Here is a 19,229-nt window from a genome sequence, read left to right as displayed (position 1 = left end):
TTGTTGAACTAAATATATATATTTTGTCAGTGTAGAGGGCCAGATCCCTAGTAAAGGATCAAAAATAACATTATATTCACACTCACTGATCCTGAAATATGTCTAAAATGACACCTCACAAGCTTATGTTTAAGCTTATTGGTCATTTTTGAGACTGGCCATTAGAAGGCTAGGGCCACTGATAAAGAATGAAATGCCATAATCATTATCCTTGAAATAACATAAAATGACACTCCATATGTTCATATTACCAATAACAATTTTTTTTCAAAGTTTTATGAAAATGCATGACTTTAACCCTTTGTGAACCTCATGGGGTCAGTTTTGTGAGTCCTGCTGATTATTTTTGCTAGTCTGTCTATCAGTTTACTCTTTATAATAAAGGTGCCATTTCCTGCACAAAATATGGTCCAAAATGATTTTTTTCTTTTCAGGTCTAGAGGGGCAAAAACAGGGGACAAGCCCACAAAGCTCAACATCTTGCATAATCAGACATCAAGACAAGTCGTATGTGGAGGCTTTATCATAGTGGTGAGTCAGGAGGTGCAGGACGAAAAAAAGGAAGTGATTTCAAAGCGTTCAGAAGTAATTCTTATGTAAAAGTCAAAATACCGGGAAATATGAGAAAATGAATAGTGCTACTAAGTACCTCACCTATACATACATGCGATGACAAAAGATAACAATAAAAGTAAACAGAAAATCGATCAGCTTAGCATCCCTAATGCATTAATAAAGAATCACTAATAGTTTTTTTTTAAAGTTGTTACCACATTGTTTTGTCGGCATGTTCTCTTTGAGGCTGTGTATGGTTCAAAAATGACTGAAAAATTAAGCGGTCATCACTCGTGAGGGATTGGTGTCCCATCCCAATTTGGGTCTTCTTGTATGCCCGTTTATAACGGGATAGGCTTTGCACTAGATTTACAGAATACATGCCTTGACTATGACTATTTTTTTCTTACATTCTTTATCCCCATTTATTTCTCCAATCATACACAGTACCATACATTACCAGTCCCCATTGATGACGGTGACGTGACTAAACCGCGAAAAAGACTTCCTGTGGAGAAGAGCACACACACACACTTCCAAAGAACGACCAGTGATGCAGATACGTATCAGAAACAAAAGCACAGTTTCTCTCAGAGTTTATGTAAACTCTTTGCAAATCGCGAGACCAGTCACACGCATGCATCCCACCTTGAGCCAGAGAGAGAAAGGTATGCTTGCTGTAAACTGCAGACAGCAAACGGGGACTGTGAAAATGATTGACATACAAAACACCGCACCTGATTAGTTATTTTCCGACGCCCCTTGTATCTGATTGGCTTTACGGATATTGATTGACAGTTTCTCCTCCCACATTCCGATGTCTCTCGTCTACGCATTACCCTGGAAATATGCGAACGCAGAGTTCGCGTGCGCACTGCACAGTAAGGGAGGCGCCGCCACAGCAGCCAGATGAAAAGCGACGATAACTGCGCGCCGCTTCATTGGCTGCTCAACTAGGAGAGAGCAGTTTCGAACTGAGCGGCTTGTATGGACAGAGTGGTGTTCGGAAAATAAATAAACCGGGCTTGAAAAAGAAGGCGCGTTGAGGAGTTCACGAGAAGGAGACAAGCTGACACGTGCGTACAGATCGGTGAGTGGAGAAAAAGTTTTAGCGCTGGTTAGTTTGCGAGCAGAGTCTGCGTCAAAATGAGCTAGAAAATATGATTTACTTGCTGGCGTTTCATGCTTGATCCTATATATCTTAATGCACCACATCCTATTTTTTGTGTCCCGTCCGAAGATTGTCTTGCTTTCTTATTTTTTCAAATGTAGCATCCCGCACAAAACCAACCAAAGAGACGATATAATGAAAAAGAAGCGCCGGTGTGCGCACCTGTTGCCAAGGTTTAGGCGCTTACAGAACCAGATGTCGGTTCCTCTTGGGAATGTCAGAAACGTTAGGAATGTCGAGTTCGTCTGACATCGCACCCCCTCCACCCTGCGCGTTTCCGAGTTACAGCCCGCTGTGCCTGGCGATTAATGAGGTGGTGCTGCTGCTGCCCCTCAGGTGAGGGGGGCTAAAGGTCAGGCAAAGCGGCGTGCGCACAAGACAACCAGGAGAGGCTGCAGGGCATCGCTTTTCTCTCGGTGGCATTCTGGCAGTTTGTAAGTTGAGCCCACTTTTCGCACGCAGTTTGTACTTGCCTGCGGGCCGATGGTTTAACGCGGCCTTTCAAAGGGGCTGGGCTCTGATTTTTTTTTTTAAACATCCCTCCTCCTCCTCCCCTTCCGCTGTCTCTAGTGTCGCCGTTAACTCTTCTTTTCCGAAGTTGTATTTATTTCAATGGCAGTCTTGGATTTATAATACTGGTAGAAATTGGTGCAGGACAGGAACCATCTCTGGAAGGGACGCCGCTTAATCGCGGAATAACCGTGGAGACGCACACAGGAATGACAAGGAAACATCACAAAGGGGGCACAATTCCATCTTCCTAACGTTTTTGGTAGTTTGCAAAGGGGTGTCTGTGCTTTGGAAATTTGTAGTTTAACTTTGTCTCACAAAGATGCATAGGTCACCTTTCACACAGTGTATGTGCTCCCCACAGGTTCCGAGTAGTGGCGTAGTATCATTCAAAGGTCTGGACACACCCAGAAAGTTTCATGTTTCTGATAGAAGTTGATACCTTTTTTATCAAGATAAAAAATAGTTTAAAAAATAAAGTCATTTCTTCTGTTGTTATTGGCTATCAATGTTTTAAAGAACTGATTTTTTTTAAAATGTAATATTCATGTATGACTACATAGCCCAGTTTAATTTATTATTCACATATGACTGCATAGTCCAGTTTTTGCAGCCATTTTTCATTGTCCAAAGCTAACTAATTAGTCCTGTTTGCATGCTAGTTAGTTATTAGAGAAACCTTTGTAATTGCATTAGATAGATAGATAATTTATTAATCCCAAGGGGAAATTCACAAGCCCCAATGAAACCTGTCATTCTTATTCACTTGGGATTTTAAGTTATCGGTATTCCTAAATTTCAGTTCTGGATTAAAAAATGGCTTTCTCAAGAAACATTTTTGTCTGCTTTTTTTTTTAACCAAATGAAGTTTTTCCATGTGACAGGTTGTCAAGAATCTGAAGATTTCATATAAAGGTCTATTACTGCCGTGAAGGAAGAGGGCAAAGTGGAACAGACCAGGATAGAAGAAGATGAAGGCCCGGATACACAACTGCATAAGGGTAGAGAACATCAGTGTGTGTAGTATGAGAAACAAACTCCTTACAGGTCCTCAGTTGGCTTCTTCCTTAAATATGTGGTCAGTGTCAGCTCTCGCACAGAAATTTTCTTTGAAACTCTTGACTCTTAAGGCCAGCATCATGGAGTTTCTTCATTGGTATTTGATGTATTTTTAAAGAACAACCCAACAGAGGACCTGAAAGGGGTTTGTTTTTCAAACATCACTCTCTGATGTACTTCTCCTTGTATGCAGATATTCATACATCTCAGACTTCTCCTATCCTGGTTAGATCCTTTTTCCTCTCTTCTCTCATGGCAGTAATAGACATCTTTGTCGTATGAAATGTTCAGTTTCTTGGCACACCTTCTCTCTACAAGAAAATGGTAGACTGACATGTTTCTTCAAAAAGCTGTTTCACTTTGACCGTTTTTGAACCCACACCTGAATTTTAGGAATACCAGTACCTTGCAACTCAAGCGAACAGAATAACAGGTTTCAGAACTGCTAATGCAATTAGAAAGGTTTCTCTAATAACCAATTAGCACTTGTGTATCACTAACCAAGGATAAGCTAAGGGAGCTGACCATTAGAGCACTGAAGGAATGACGGTTGAAAATGGGGCTTTGAAGTCATATGTGAATAATAAATTAAAAATCGGTCATTTCAAGCAGTGACATCCATTATCAATATTAGCAATGCCCCTACTGTATTTTAAATCCAATATACTGGTATCTTGATTTATAAAAAGGTATTGATTACACATTTCTGGGTGATTCCCAACTTTTTAAAAGGTAATGTATATATTATTGTAGGCCAATGCTTGGACTCTTTCAGTAAGTTGCTTGACCGAAATTCCAGCTTCCCACCGTTTCCTGTACTTGGCAAAGGAGTTTCTGTTCTTGCTTTTGGAACATTTTGTAGATTTAGTTGTACTTTGCAGAAATGGTCTGACAGAAATAAGCATGTGTCATCTTGAACACAGTGTGCATTTTTAATAATGTTCAAGTGACTGTTAAGGTCACTCTGAACACCTAATCTTTCATCCATGTACGCCATCCTCTTGTTAAAATATTTAGCTGCTTGTCAACTTAGGAGTTCTTAAAATTTCGTTGAATCCATTTGTCCTTTGACAATTATTCAATTTCTTGTGCTATAAGCTTCCACACAGTCCCTAAGTGTAGTAGATAGATAGATACTTTATTAATCCCAAGGGGAAATTCACATAATCCAGCAGCAGCATACTGATAAAAAACAATATTAAATTAAAGAGTGATAACAATGAAGGTATAACAGACAATAACTTTGTATAATGTTAACGTTTACCCCACCGGGTGGAATTGAAGAGTCGCATAGTGTGGGGTCTCCTCAGTCTGTCAGTGGAGCAGGACGGTGACAGCAGTCTGTCTGAAGCTGCTCCTCTGTCTGGAGATGATCTTGTTCAGTGGATGCAGTGAATTCTCCATGATTGACAGGAGTCTACTCAGCGCCCGTCGCTCTGCCACGGATGTCAAACTGTCCAGCTCTGTGCCTACAATAGAGCCTGCCACACCACCGCGTAGAAGAGGGCACTCGCCACAACCGTGTGATAGAACATCTGCAGCATCTTATTGCAGATGTTGAAGGACGCCAGCCTTCTAAGGAAGTATAGTCGGCTCTGACCTTTCTTGCACAGAGCATCAGTATTGGCAGTCCTGTCCAGTTTATCATCCAGCTGTACTCCCAGGTATTTATAGGTCTGCACCCTCTGCACAGTCACCTCTGATGATCACGGGGTCCATGAGAGGCCTGGGCCTCCTAAAATCCACCACCAGCTCCTTGGTTTTTCTGGTGTTCAGGTGTAAGTGGTTTGAGTCGCACCATTTAACAAAGTCCTTGATTAGGTTCCTATACTCCTCCTCCTGCCCACTCCTGATGCAGCCCACAATAGCAGTGTTGTCCGCAAACTTTTGCACGTGGCAGGACTCCGAGTTGTATTGGAAGTCTGATGTATGTTGGCTGAACAGAAAGTCCAGTCCCCTGCGGTGCTCTTGTTGTGCTGACCACAATGTCAGACCTGCAGTTCCTGAGACACACATATTGAGGTCTGTCTTTAAGATAGTCCACGATCCATGGCACCAGGTATGAATCTACTCCCATCTCTGTCAGCTTGTCCCTAAGGAGCAGAGGTTGGATGGTGTTGAAGGCGCTAGAGAAGTCCAGGAACATAATTCTTAGAGCACCACTGCCTCTTTCCAAGTGGGAGAGGGATTGGTGTAGCATATAGATGATGGCATCCTCCGCTCCCACCTTCTACTGGTATGCGAACTGCAGAGGGTCGGAGGCGTGGCGGACCTGTGGCCTTGGGTGGTGAAGCAGCAGCCGCTCCATGGTCTTCATCACATGTAACTTCAGAGCGACTGGCCATAAGTCGTTCAGCTAACTAGAACATGATGCCTTTGGGACTGGGGTGATACAAGATGTTTTCCAAAGCCTGGGGACTCTCCCTTGTTCCAGGCTCAGGTTGAAGATGCTCTGTAGAGGACTCCCCAGTTCCAACGCACATGCCTTCAGCAGTCGTGGCGATACACCATCTAGACCCGCTGCTTTGCTGGCACGAAGTCTCCTCAGCTCTCTGCTCACCTGCGCTGCTGTAATTGTGGGTGGGGATGTCTCACCTATGCTAGAATCAGCAGAAGAATGGGTGGAAGGTGCAGTACTCCGAGGTGAGAGTGGGTTAGGGTGGTCAAACCTGTTGAAAGAAGTTGTTCATTTGGTTTGCTCTCTCCACGTCTGTCTCGATGGCAGCACCCCGCTTCGAGCTGCAGCCAGTGATGATCTTCATCCCATCCCACACTTCCTTCATGCTGTTGTTCTGCAACTTCTGCTCCAGCTTTCTCCTGTACTGCTCTTTCGCCGCCCTGAGCTGGACTAGGAGTTCCTTCTGCACGCGCTTGAGCACATGCTGATCACCGCCTTTAAAAGCCCTTTTCTTCTGGTTCAAACGGCCCTTGATGTCACTTGTAATCCATGGCTTGTTGTTAGCATAGCAGCGTACTGTTCTTACTGGAACTACAATGTCCATACAGAAGTTGATGTAATCAGTTGTGCATTCAACAGCCTCTTCAATGTTCTCACTATGTGACCCCTGCAGGATTTCCCAGTCCGTAGTTCCAAAGCAGTCTCTCGGAGCCTGCTCTGCCTCAGGGGACCACTTCCTGAATGATCATGTAGTTGTAGGTAGCACCTTCACTCTTGGTTTGTAGTGAGGCTGAAGCAGAACCAGGTTATGATCTGCTTTCCCAAGCGCAGGCAGCATGGTGGCGCTGTATGCATCTTTAACATTTGCATATAGTAGGTCAATAGTCCTATTTCCCTGGGTGATGCAATCCACATACTGGGAGAAGGCAGGTAAAATTTTGTCCAGCGTCACATGGTTAAAGTCTCCAGCGATTAGCACAAGTGCCTCAGGGTGCCGCGTTTGTAATTTAGCAACTGTGGAATGGATGAAGTCACCCGCTATCTCCGCGTTCGCCCAAGGAGGGATGTAAACAATGACGTGTCCAAACTCTCTGGGCAAGTAGATTCTAGTAGATTCATCCCATGCTTAACTTTGCTAATGTTTTATTCTTCTTTCTTTAAATGCTTTCCATTTTGTTATTTATTTATTTTTTTCAAAAATTGTCATCTTTGCAAAAAGCTAAAAATGCATTTTTTATTTTATCAGTTCACACCAATTTGTTCTTAAAGGTTTCTGGCTTATCTAAGTATCGTTAAGCAAACAACAGACAAGCAAGGCTCCTTACTATACTGTGGACCACTACACTGGTGTCAGTTGAACTTTTCTGGAGGCCCTTGGCATATCTAAGCAGTTTAGAAGGATTTATATCACAGAGTTTTATGGGTCTGCCATCTCTTGCTTTGACATCAGCAGTCTCCTTTCACTTCAGTAACATGAAGAGACATTTAAATATCCCTTTTTAGCCTGCCCATACTTTGTAAAAGTCACTCTTAACTTTGATTTAGTTGCCTTTCTTACTGAGAGTAGGCACAACATCCAGAGGGGTGAGAGAGGTGTCAGTGTGTTTAAAACTCTGGAGTTGTCTTCATCTGGTTTAAATTGAAGCCTAACAAGTTGATCAAGTTTTGAAGCCTAATGAAAAGTATTCATAAATTAATGTGAGAGGTGCCCAGATCTTTTAGATAGATGCTGAATTTATTTTTTTTTTAATTCAGCAAATAGAGAGTAATTGTGCAGAACAGCTGTTGACAGTTCTGCAATTCCTTCTGGTATTTCAGCATCTGGAATCCCAAACACACCAGTAAAATCCATTATCTTCTGTGGTTTCTGTCTGTGATAATGTTGTCCATTTCCATGAATTCGTACTCTGGAATGATCAAATTAAAGTGAAATGGCAGGCAGACGCTGGTTGAACATCACGTGAAGATGCAAACCGTGCTTATTTGTGTACACGTAAGGTGTGAATCTAGTTTAAGTATGTGTAACCTTCCAAAGGACAATGGAGAGAGAAGAGAAAGAGGTTTTACTCTCAGATTCCAAGTGTTTTTGGTCAGATTGTTCTGCTGTCAGGTTAGGGATCGTGCTGAGTGCTACTGCAGCCACATCCCTTTAGTCGATCAAAGCAGATGCGTTAAACATGGCTATTAATAAAACGAGATATAAAAACAAAACCCTGTGAACAGTGTTGTTTGTTAGGATGGATGTTTTACTGTAAACCACAAAGCTGTTGGTTCTTGCCTTGGGTATCACCCTGAGTAAAGGTACTTAATGTGCCCGCAGTCTGTAACAGATTATGTCAACAGTGATGTACACCAGACCTATAAAAGGCCTTGTGTATTCTTTATATTCAGAGTTGGATTGGCAAAAAAAAGAAAGATTGATTAGATTTTATATTAATACCAGTATTGTGAGAGAAGAGGCTTTTCTGGTCAAATGTGTTGACATGTCTTCATTTTACTTTCTGATAGAGTTTTACATCTGTAATAAAATTAATGTTAGCACAATGTTAAAGGATTATATATATATATATATATATATATATATATATATATATATATATATATATATATATATATATTTTTTTTTTTTTATTAAACTTCATTTTAAGGATGTCTTGATTTGAATTTTTTTTTTCTTATTCTCTTATATTCTTTGTCATATTGCTTGCATAGCTGTGGTTCTGATGTGCTGTGTATAAAGTTTTGATTCTCTTATTCTTTAAATAGAAGCGTAATAAAAAGCGACTAATAACATTTACACCGGCCAGACTCTTGTGGCGCTTGTTTGTGTTGCTGCTTTATTTCTTTTTACAGTTGACTGTGACTTGTGTGCACAGATGGTGGTGGGCAGGGCAAGGCTTGGTATTGACAGTATAGTATTAGAAACACATGCATGACGTTTTTAAAAAGATAATGTTGCTCCTTATGGGTTGGATATATGCCATTTTGTAGTACCAGGAATAGATTGTCTGTCCTTGTTTTGTACAATTTAACAACATTTTAGAAGAAGATTTGATATACAACTTTTATTTGTAACACAGCAAACCTGTGGCAGTTAGGCATGTAAATGTGTTCTTCAGCCACTGGATGTGCTTTAACTGCTTTCATCCTGTTACAGATTTTGTACTGGTGGTCACTGATTCCATTCTTTAACAGTTGAAACTTCATTGCCTTTCAAAAATTCAATTAAGCACAAATTTGTTTTATTTATTTATATTTTTGCTAAGTGTTGCTGCCAATGTGTAAGGCGGGATCAAGCACGGGTAAAATGTGGCGAAAAATCTCTCAGTCCAAAAGTTTGTTTTAAAGTATTTAGTGAAAATTCAAAGCAAAGAATCTCCACAAGAACAAAGAAGAAAGTTTGTTACACACATAGAATAAAAGGTAAAAAAATTAGAAAAAAATGTATCTTCTCTAAACCTCACTTTTCTTGTCAAACTTTGGTTGTTTCTATACTTAAAGATGCTTCTTCTTCAGTATGCTTTAAATGTACAGTGCTGCACATTCAATAAAAGTGCATTGCCTTTCATGTTACTTGGAACGTAAGGCACGCAGGGCACGGATTAAAACCACGTGCCCTCAATGCCTTATAAAGTCATATGAAAATGTTTGGGATCCCCTTTTAATTCTTTGGATTTTGGTTTATCATTGGCTGAGCTTTCAAAGTAGCAACGTCCTTTTAATAGCTGACATGCCTTATGGAAACAGTCGGATTTCAGCAGTGACATTAAGTTTATTTGAAAATATGCATCATAACAAAATTAGACGGGTGCATACATTTGGGCACCCAACAGAGATATGACATCAATACTTAGCTGAGCCTCCTTTTGCTCCTTTGATCCTCTAGACGCTGTCCTCCTGTAGCCTTTGATGAGTGTCTGGATTCTGGATGGAGGTATTTCTGACCCCATTCTTCCATACAAAATCTCTCCAGTTCAGTTCAATTTGATGGCTGCCGAGCAGGGACAGCCTGCTTCAAATCATCCCATAGATTTTCAATGATATTCAAGTCAGGGGACTGTGACGGCCATTCCAGAACATTGTACTTCTCCCTCTGCATGAATGCCTTTGTAGATTTCGAACTGTGTTTTGAGTCATTGTCTTGTTGGAATATCCAACACCTGCGTAACTTCAACTTTGTGACGGATGCTTGAACATTATCCTTAGTTAATATTGGGTTGAATTCATCCGACCCTCAAATTTAACGAGGGCCCCAGTCCCTGAACTGGCCACACAGTCCCACGGCATGATGGAACCTCCACCAAATTTGACAGTAGGTAGCAGGTGTTTTTCTTGGAATGCTTTCTTGTTCTTCTTCCTCCATGCAAAGCGCTTTTTGTTATGACCAAATAACTCAATTTTTGTCTCATCAGACCAAAGCACTTTGTTCCAAAATGAATCTGGCTTGTCTAAATGAGCATTTGCATACAACAAGCGACTCTGTTTGTGGCGTGAGTGCAGAAAGGGCTTCTTTCTCATCACTCTACCATTCAGATGTTCTGCGCAACTTGCACAACGAACGATGTACAGATACACCATCTGCAGCGAGATGTTCTTGCAGGTCTTTGGAGGAGATCTGTGGGTTATCTGTAACCATTCTCACAGTCCTGCTCATATGCCGCTCCTGGATTTTTTTTGGCCTGCCAGACCTGCTGGGTTTCACAGTAACTGTGCCTGTGGCCTTCCATTTCCTGATTCCATTCCTTAACAGTTGAAACTGACAGTTTAAACCTCTGAGATGGCTTTTTGTAGCCTTCCCCTAAACCATGAGACTCAACAATCTTTGTTTTCAGATCTTTTGAGTTTTGCTTTGAGGATTCCATGCTGTCTGTCACTCTTCAGAGGAGAGTCAAAGGGAAGGAAGCACAACTTGCAATTGACCACCTTAAATACCTTCTACTACTCATGACTGGACACTCCTGTCTATGAAGTTCAAGGTTTAATGAGCTCATCCAACCAATTTGGTGTTGCAAGTAATCAGCATTGAGCAGTGACAGGCATTCAAATCAGCAAAATTACAAGGGGACCAACATTTTTGCACAGCCAGTTTTTCACATTTGATTTAATTTCATACAACTAAATACTGCTTCACTAAAAATCTTTGTTTGGAAAACACTCCAGTACTCGAATGTTCCTAGGAAATGAAAGGCATATTGTTGAAAGTAAAGTATTATGCGGGGTTCCCAAACTTTTTCATATGACTGTACCTGGCAAGGCAGGTCACTAACTGTGTATAATGTATAGTCAGAGAGGCTAGAAATAGTTAGAATATACCAATTCAGTTCATCTTATGGGGCTTGTAAGAACCTCCCATAGACTATGCACTAATATTTAGGAAAACATTTATGTAACTTAAATAATACCAAATGGCTCTTACACTAAGCATTCAACATTAAGTGCAAGTCTCTGACAGTTTGAATACTTTTAATACATTTTATACATTATATACAGTACTGCTAAACCAGTCTGCTTTACATTCCTGTTTCAAAGCATCAACATAAGTGGATTTCACTTGAGTGTCTGGCCAGTCTGGAAGTTTTGAAACACTCATAAATTTTATTTTGCACTGGAAGTGGTGTATATAGCACTTCAATTTGCCAAAATTGTAGACTATCCATATATAGAGAGAGCCTCTTGGTTTGTAATTTGCCTCGATCTTAGGTTACCACAACTGTAAATCTGTTTCTTTCAGAGTATGAGTGTGAAACATCTTTTTTTTTTTTTTATCATGCTGGTGTATGGTGTTTGTGTGTGGTAGTTTTCTTTGTGTGTTAAGCCAGCCAGCCATCTCACTATTATTTTTAGCTTACTTATTTACCCGGATCTACTGAAAGTTGTTTCACTAGCTTTGAGATGCTAAGTGGTAAAAACGGTTGGTTATGAGTCATAGCCGATTTCAAATTGTGATGATGTGACTATTCAAAGCAGATTAAATGAAAGCAATCAGGAAATGAAGTTGGCCAGAGTTAGCAACAAGACATTTTAGGAATTGAGACAAAAAAAGCCAAAGCACAAAGCAAACAACATGGTCTGAATTCGGATGGCAAAAGGTTAAAAAGTCAGGAGCATCAAAATACGCTAAAGTCTTTGGTTTATATCCGTGTTCTTGGAGAAACCGGATGTGCATGGCAGTGGCCTTTAGACATAATGATGTCATGTGCAGTGGGAGCACTTCTAGATATCTGTGGAAATGGCAGACACTCAAAAAATGGTGTTGAGGAAAGACATAAAATAATATTCACTACTAAAACAAAATAAAAACTAAAAATAAATGTTAGAAGCAAAACCACAAGATAAATTTAAAATACCCTGGAAAGAACACAGGAGGAAACACGGTAAAAAAAAAAGAAAATGTCAAAAACAAACCCAATCAGCACAAAATGTATACTTTATTTTTGAACCAGCACTGTAATGGGATGTCTTTATTTATGAAGTTAAATTATATAGAATGTTTAAATAAATCTTGCAAGCTTGGCTGAAATCGAGACCTGGAAGAATGTGAACAGCCGTTGTATTTAATTTACCGACATGTTTTTCATTTTTAAAGTTCTGTAGGTGTTCTTGAAGATGGGGTTGGGGGGCCGTAAAATAGATTATCTTTCAAAATGAAAGTTGACTTCTTCACACAGGAGACTGAAGATGTTTCTGTGGCACATTTAGTGATAGTTCATTACTCTGGCTGAATTATATGGTATTATATACTGTACATGTTAACAACCGTTCATTTTATGTCCATCAGTATCTGTATTCTGAAGTTGGGCTTTTAGCTTATTTGCAAGAACCAGACAGACCCATGAAGTTTTTCTGGTACTCCTTACTTTAACTCGCGATTTGCCTTCCTTCTTATAAATGTTTTAGATGTAAGTTAAATAACTCTGCTGTTACAATAACATCTGCCATACATCATTGTAAGGTATGGTTTACTGCATAAGTAGCACAGCTTGAGCAGGAAACTAACTCTGGCAGAACTCCAGCTAATTTAAGAGCAGGAGAGATAATTGAAATAAAAGAGGAGCCGTGAAAGTGCCACGAAGATTCATATAGCAAACATTAGTTACCATGGTGAAAAAATAAATGTTTGGTTGTTTAATGAACAATAGTTCTGACCTTTTTTTTATTTTTATTAATTTTATTACAATCCATACAAAGCAATCAAGTTTTTACAAAAAGAAAAATTGAGTTAAGAACAGATCGATCCCCGCCTCTGAGAGAGAGAGCAAGCCAAACGGCGTAAAATTTAAGGCTTGTAAACATACCTAAATTAATACATAATGAACAATAGTTCTGACCTTTTTTTTTTTTTTTTTTACAGCGTGCTATCATTTAGGTCTGTCACCCCAGTACATAATTGTGATTTGAAAATTTCACGTTGAAATATGTATTTGGAGTGCGTTAAAATATTCTTTAAAAAAGTGAAATAAGAGTGCTGAATGTGGGCTTAGGGTCTCACTGAGAGTTTGGGTGGGAGTGACACTAAGGGATGTTCGAAGAAAGTTGAGCTGGAGTGGTATAGATCAATGAGAAAATGAAAGGAGCAACACTGAAATGGTATGAGCATGTGCTGAGGAGAAATGAGGGGCTGTGGAGTCGGAGGCGGTAATAATTATTGGGTTACTGAAGTCAGAGTTTGTAAAAGTGTACCGACTTTGACTGAATGTAAATCTTATATATAAACGTCTACGCGTGGAAGTGTGTGTGTCTGTCCGGCCCCTGAAGTGAGAGGTGAAGTCAGGGTAAGGGCTCCACCTTCGAGGATACACAAGCGAGGCGAGCACATCGGCAAAAAGAAACCTTCTGAAGAAAGAGTCACTCGCTTAGCGTCTAATACAGAAGCGAGGCAAACACATCGGCAAAACAGTATCCCTTTTACTTCTCCTCCCGACGCTAATATACAAGCGAGGCGAGCACACCGGCAAAAGGAAACCTCCAAAGAGAGACAGTCGCTTAGCCGCTAATGCACAAACGATGCAAGCATGTCGGCAACACGAATCCTCCTAAGAGAGAGATGCCCAGAGTAGTTCCTTTCAATTACCTGACCTCTCTGCATGTCATTTTTTTTTTGGTGACAGTTTCAATAGGGTCTAGGACCCCAGGCTTTTTACAGCACGGGCTTACATAGCTAGTTGTAATATATAATATGTTAAAATTTCCAGTTTCACATAATAATACTGATTTGATTAAGTAATTTTTTTCTTCTAAACTTTTAATAAAAAAAAAATATAGCCTCTTTTTTAATTTTGTAAGTTTTAGTCTTTTGTTTAATGCTATTCAGTATTTGTAAACTACAGCAATACAGTATTGCAACAGTCTTTAAACTCAAACTTTAACAGGTTAGGATGTAGAGAAAAGCCAAGCAAAATGAACCATTTTATTGGCTAACTAAAAAGATTACAATATGCAAGCTTTCGAGGCAACTCGGGCCCCTTCTTCAGGCGAGATGTAATGAAGAAGGGGCCCGAGTTGCCTTGAAAGCTTGCATATTGTAATCTTTTTAGTTAGCCAATAGAAGGGGTCATTTTGCTTGGCTTTTCTCTACATTCATAATGGCTAACATGGTAGAACACCCGAGTACTACAGGTTAAGATGGTAAAATGTAGCCTGAAAATTCATGTTGGGAGTAATGAAATGCCTTGTATTTGGTCAACAGAGTAAATATATTTGTCTGATTACAATTTGAGGATTTAGACTTGGTGGTGCCATAAATGGAGTAGTCCGAGTCGAAGGTTTTGGTATCTGACTCCACAGTCCTGGAAAAATAAAAAGGGAAAATATTGAAAGGGTATGGAGATGACTTGTTACCGAAAGATAGAGGCTCGTGAGGAAGGATATAAGGGGAAGGAGTGGAGGATATAGAGGATCGGAAAAGACGGAAGAGACTCGTCAACAAAGCTGACTTAGCAGTGTGGAAGAAGATGGTGATTGCATCCAAGACAGGATTTATGCAGGGTGAACTTTGCCTAGGTGGGATGGAGAAGCGTACAGTGAATGTTAAACACAAAGCACTTCCATTATGCGTTGTCTTACTTTAGTGGTACATGTGGACAGACTATCAGTTATTAAACGCGCACCTGTTCACAAAGCATTTTGGGATTCATCTGTGATTTATGACTATTCTGACTTTTATCAGTTATCAACCACTTACGATTTTGTTACATTGGTGTAACTTTCATACAGCATTGTGTCTGATTTTTCTTTTCATACCAAACTTGTTGTGCACTATTTTAAAAAATGTAGTCCTCTGTTAACTTAAAAATCTTTTAGGTGTTTTGATGTTTGTCGCTTTTGATGAGGTCAGATATATAATACATTTCTCATTAGTCCTTACCAAGCAAAATGTAGCACTCTCAACTTCTCCCTTTATGAAATGTAAAGACTCCCACTAGAACATTAGAACAGTCTGGAATGAGAACAGGCCAATTCAGCCCAACAGAGCTTGCCAGTCCTATCCACTTAATTCTTCTAAAATCAAGTCGAGTTTTGAATGACCCTAAAGTCCTACTTTGAACCACAGTGCTTGCTCACTTTCTCCATGTCTCTGTGGTGCTCTGTGTAAAGAACAACTTACTAATGTTTGTGTGAAATTTACCCTTAACAAGTTTCCAACTGTGTCACCTTGTTCTTGATGGACTCGTTTTAAAATCACGGTCTTGATCCACTGGGCTGATTACATACAATACGTCAATTTATGTAGGAATAAGATGGAATTGACACTTTGCAGCTTGAAGAAAGAAATATTTGAGAGTTACAAGAATGAATGAAATAATAACTTGTAAAACGAGTTTGAGTGATCATCTGTAATTTCACTTGTTCAGAGCAAAATTCTCCCTTGCCAACTGTATGTGACGGGTAGAGTGAGTCTGACAGTACAATCCGTGTGCTTCTTCACTTTCCCATTGATTACATCAGTTTGTGTAGGCCAAGAATGTGTCTGTGTAGTATATAAATTAACCTTCGGTTGCCAGCCACTGTGTACTCTGAAGCAGTTTATGGTGACGTGTATTGGTTGGCTTATCCATTTGAATTGAAGAGTCAGCTGAACAGTCATAAGACTTGGGGGGGTACGGGAGCAGCAAACATTTTGAAAAAAGCTGCAGTTTCTTACTCTACAGAAGGTTGTCCATTTTTAAGAGAACAGTAATATCTATAGACTGAAAGACATGAAGACCGTGCTGTTAAAGGTTATGTGTGAATCTGAAAGGAAATATGCAAAAACAGGCAGTGGTGTCTGGAGCTGCATGATTATTAGAATCACTCACAATTTGTACTCTTTTTTTTTTTTTTTTGTGATCCAATTCTTAAGATCAAAGAAAAGAAATCACAGAGGAGTGACAATTTAGTGATTTGTATCCGCTATAATAAAAAGAGACGGCGTAACTCTCCCACAATGCATTCCCACCATTCCAAACAAGAGAATGCTAAACGTATTTCTAAGAAATTTAATTTGACTGAGAAGACAAAGGTTAGTCATGCAGCTGTCACCACCTGCCCCCAAATGTGGTGAAACAAGAAGCAAAGGGTACAAAGGTTGGGATTGTTCAGAAAAAGATAAAAGGTTAAGGCAGCGAGATGGAGTAGAAATGACTTGGAAAGCAGGATCACATTCGGAATCTGTGGCTAACCAGTCCTGGAAACATTCAGAAGTAGAGCTGGACGCCACACTGCTCCAGAGCCCCGAGAGAGTTTGCTTGAAAAAGGATGTTTTCCTGAAGGGAAATGAAAGAGAATCAGTCGAGAACATCAACAGGAGGCTAGTTAAGGTTTTTACAGCCAACTTCCCCAGAGCAAAAAAATCATTGCTGAATAAGTGTGAGGGGGCGTGCACGGGGGTCCAGTGAAAGAAAGATCTAAAGGACAGATTTACGAAAAAGTAACAGTCCCTAAATATCTACACAAAAGTGAGGTTTCAATTTTTAACAATCAAACTCCCGTACACAACTGAATTTGGATGTGATGGCCCTACTAGCACAGGGCGGCACGGTGGCGCAGTGGTAGCGCTGCTGCCTCGCAGTTAGGGGACCCGGGTTCGCTTCCCGGGTCCTCCCTGCGTGGAGTTTGCATGTTCTCCCCGTGTCTGCGTGGGTTTCCTCCGGGTGCTCCGGTTTCAGGTTAGGTGGATTGGCGATTCTGAATTGGCCCTAGTGTGTGCTTGGTGTGTGGGTGTGTTTGTGTGTGTCCTGCGGTGGGTTGGCACCCTGCCCAGGATTGGTTCCTGCCTTGTGCCCTGTGTTGGCTGGGATTGGCTCCAGCAGACCCCCGTGACCCTGTATTCGGATTCAGCGGGTTGGAAGATGGATGGATGGATGGCCCTACTAGCACTTTGTACGGCTAAGTTTGTGCAAAGGTATTTACTGTAGCATGCAAAAAAGTAAGTTTTAAAGTTCTCTGCGTGAAAACGCTGTATATAAAGGGTAAACGAGATATTGGCGTCCTCTGTGTTTTAGGCTTGAAATGCTTGGTCTGAATATATTGCAATTCCTAAGTCACTTGGGTGTGAAATAAGCTCCTTTCATCTGGTGAAAATTGACCATACTCGAAGCAATTGAGTCTCTCTACCCAAATTACTTGTTGAATGCGAAAGTAGAAGGTATAGTACAAAATAAATGGTTAAAGAAAAGCACCGGCCACATAATCGCACACATCAAATTAATTGGGAGATTCAGAAGTTCTGTTTTTCATTAGAGTATACTTTGAGCACATCATGGTTTGAGAAAGTCTGTGTAAAAGTCTTTGGACAACCAAGAATGATTGTTTTTTTTTTTTAAACTAGTTATCTGGGCAATAAGTGTTTAGTGGTTCCCAATATTTTCTATGTCATGCACCCCTAGAAATTTTTTGATTTCATCACATTCCTACAAAGAGTAATATCAGATTTGAAGATGATGAAGTCAAATTTCTGATTTTTGAACCACATACAGTATTGTGGATGAACAACTTGAACTCGAAAAATTCATAAGGTTTTCACTCCGTGCATAAAATTTTAAATAAAAATTGAGCAATTATTGAAGTCTCTTGTAAATGTACCCCCCATGAAGCTTAGACATTCACATGTTGGTGATCCGGAGATTGGGATATCCTGCAAAGCATCATGTGCCACTAGGAAATGACACATGATTAATGATTGAGGGGTTTCAAGGATTGGAGACCCCGTGAAGCCACAGGTGCCGGAGCGCTGCTAAGCATTGAAACAAAGTTGATGAGCTTTGTCTCCTGATGACATCTGCACTGCAATTCAAAACCAGATGTGCTGCACAGTTAAAATTACGGTGCTACTCCTAGGACTGCTAGCACAGGACTGCCATGCCTGCCATATGACTGCCAGGTACTTCTGAATTTTCTTCTGTCCTTTACGGAGGTGACATTTAAAGTACTTTTCGTCACATGTATTGCAGACAGCTTTTTGTCTTCTCCACTGTGCTTGTCGTTTGCTGTCTTCACTTTGCAGATTTCTTCAAAGTTCTTTATGAAAGCATGAAGCCCACATCTTAAAAATCTGGTTTGGTGTGCTATTGCTTGTTGAGATGAGTTGAAAGCAGCAGGTGTTGCATCCAATTCAGTCCCCTGTTGTCCTCTAGTGGCAAAAATCTCAATCAAACCTCAAAGTCAGTGATGTTTCACAATCAGGGCTTGCACAGAAATCAATACTGGACCTCGCCCTTCTCTATGGATCGTTGCAAGGTCCAAATTCCATTCTGTTGAGAAAAAAAAAAAAGTTATCCACCTTTTATGAACGCTCTGCCCACAGCAAGGAACCCTCAACAACTCCTATTTCTGTGACCCGTTCACAGGTTACAGTTGCTTACACAGTGCTGGATTCTTTTCATGTGGTAGAACAGGACCACTAACCAATAAATGACCTATAAATGATGGCACTCTGCAAGACACCAATTGCACCACACAATAAATTCGATCACCACACCTCACTCAATTTTGCAGAATTATGACGCAGCATTCCTCTTTGAAACACCTCGTGAAATGCCATCTCGCACCCTAGGCTGGGAACCTCTGCTTTAGTTACTTACGAATGCATCATGACATTAGAATAAACACTGATGCAATAAAAAGCGAACAGGATTTTTTTTTTTTTTTACCGTTCATGCCCCCCCTTTGTGATACCACATTGATGTACTCGGCACACTGCTGTCCAATTTTTATCAAGTAGTCATCTAGTGACTTCTTCTAAACTCCTTGAAAGGTTTGCCTCAATTCTTCTTTTTCACTTTGGTTGCTTTTTGTTCATTTTCCCGGTCGACGTCAGCACACACAACTTCATCTTCGTTGAATTCAGGGCTCTGAGGTCACTAGTCTGAAACTAGACTTCCGTTCTAAGTAGGTCTTAATTGTGTTTGCATTGTGTGTGAGATCCTTGTCGTGCTGAAAGCCGAAGATGATGTTTTGGCCAATAAGATGCTTTTCCTGTGGGTATGGCACAGTAAATCAAAATCTGTTTATATTTTACAGTTGCCATTTTGTAGATTTTAACCAGATCTCTATTGTTTG

General features: G+C 40.3%; 1 protein-coding gene across 1 annotated transcript in view; it reads left to right on the top strand.

Annotated features, from left to right (window-relative positions):
* Positions 1-1,416: 1,416 nt before the first annotated feature.
* LOC120519123 (pleckstrin homology domain-containing family G member 3) overlaps positions 1,417-19,229 on the top strand; it is a 182,570-nt gene continuing 164,757 nt past the window's right edge. The window contains exon 1 of the mRNA XM_039742235.1: positions 1,417-1,645. The gene's annotated coding sequence lies outside the window, so the exon portion shown is untranslated. The remainder of the gene's footprint in view (positions 1,646-19,229) is intronic.

The sequence above is a fragment of the Polypterus senegalus genome, chromosome 18, assembly GCF_016835505.1.
Source record: "Polypterus senegalus isolate Bchr_013 chromosome 18, ASM1683550v1, whole genome shotgun sequence".
NCBI lineage: Eukaryota > Metazoa > Chordata > Cladistia > Polypteriformes > Polypteridae > Polypterus > Polypterus senegalus.
Note: the sequence above shows the minus strand (reverse complement) of the source record. Positions and strands in the feature narration are given on the sequence as shown.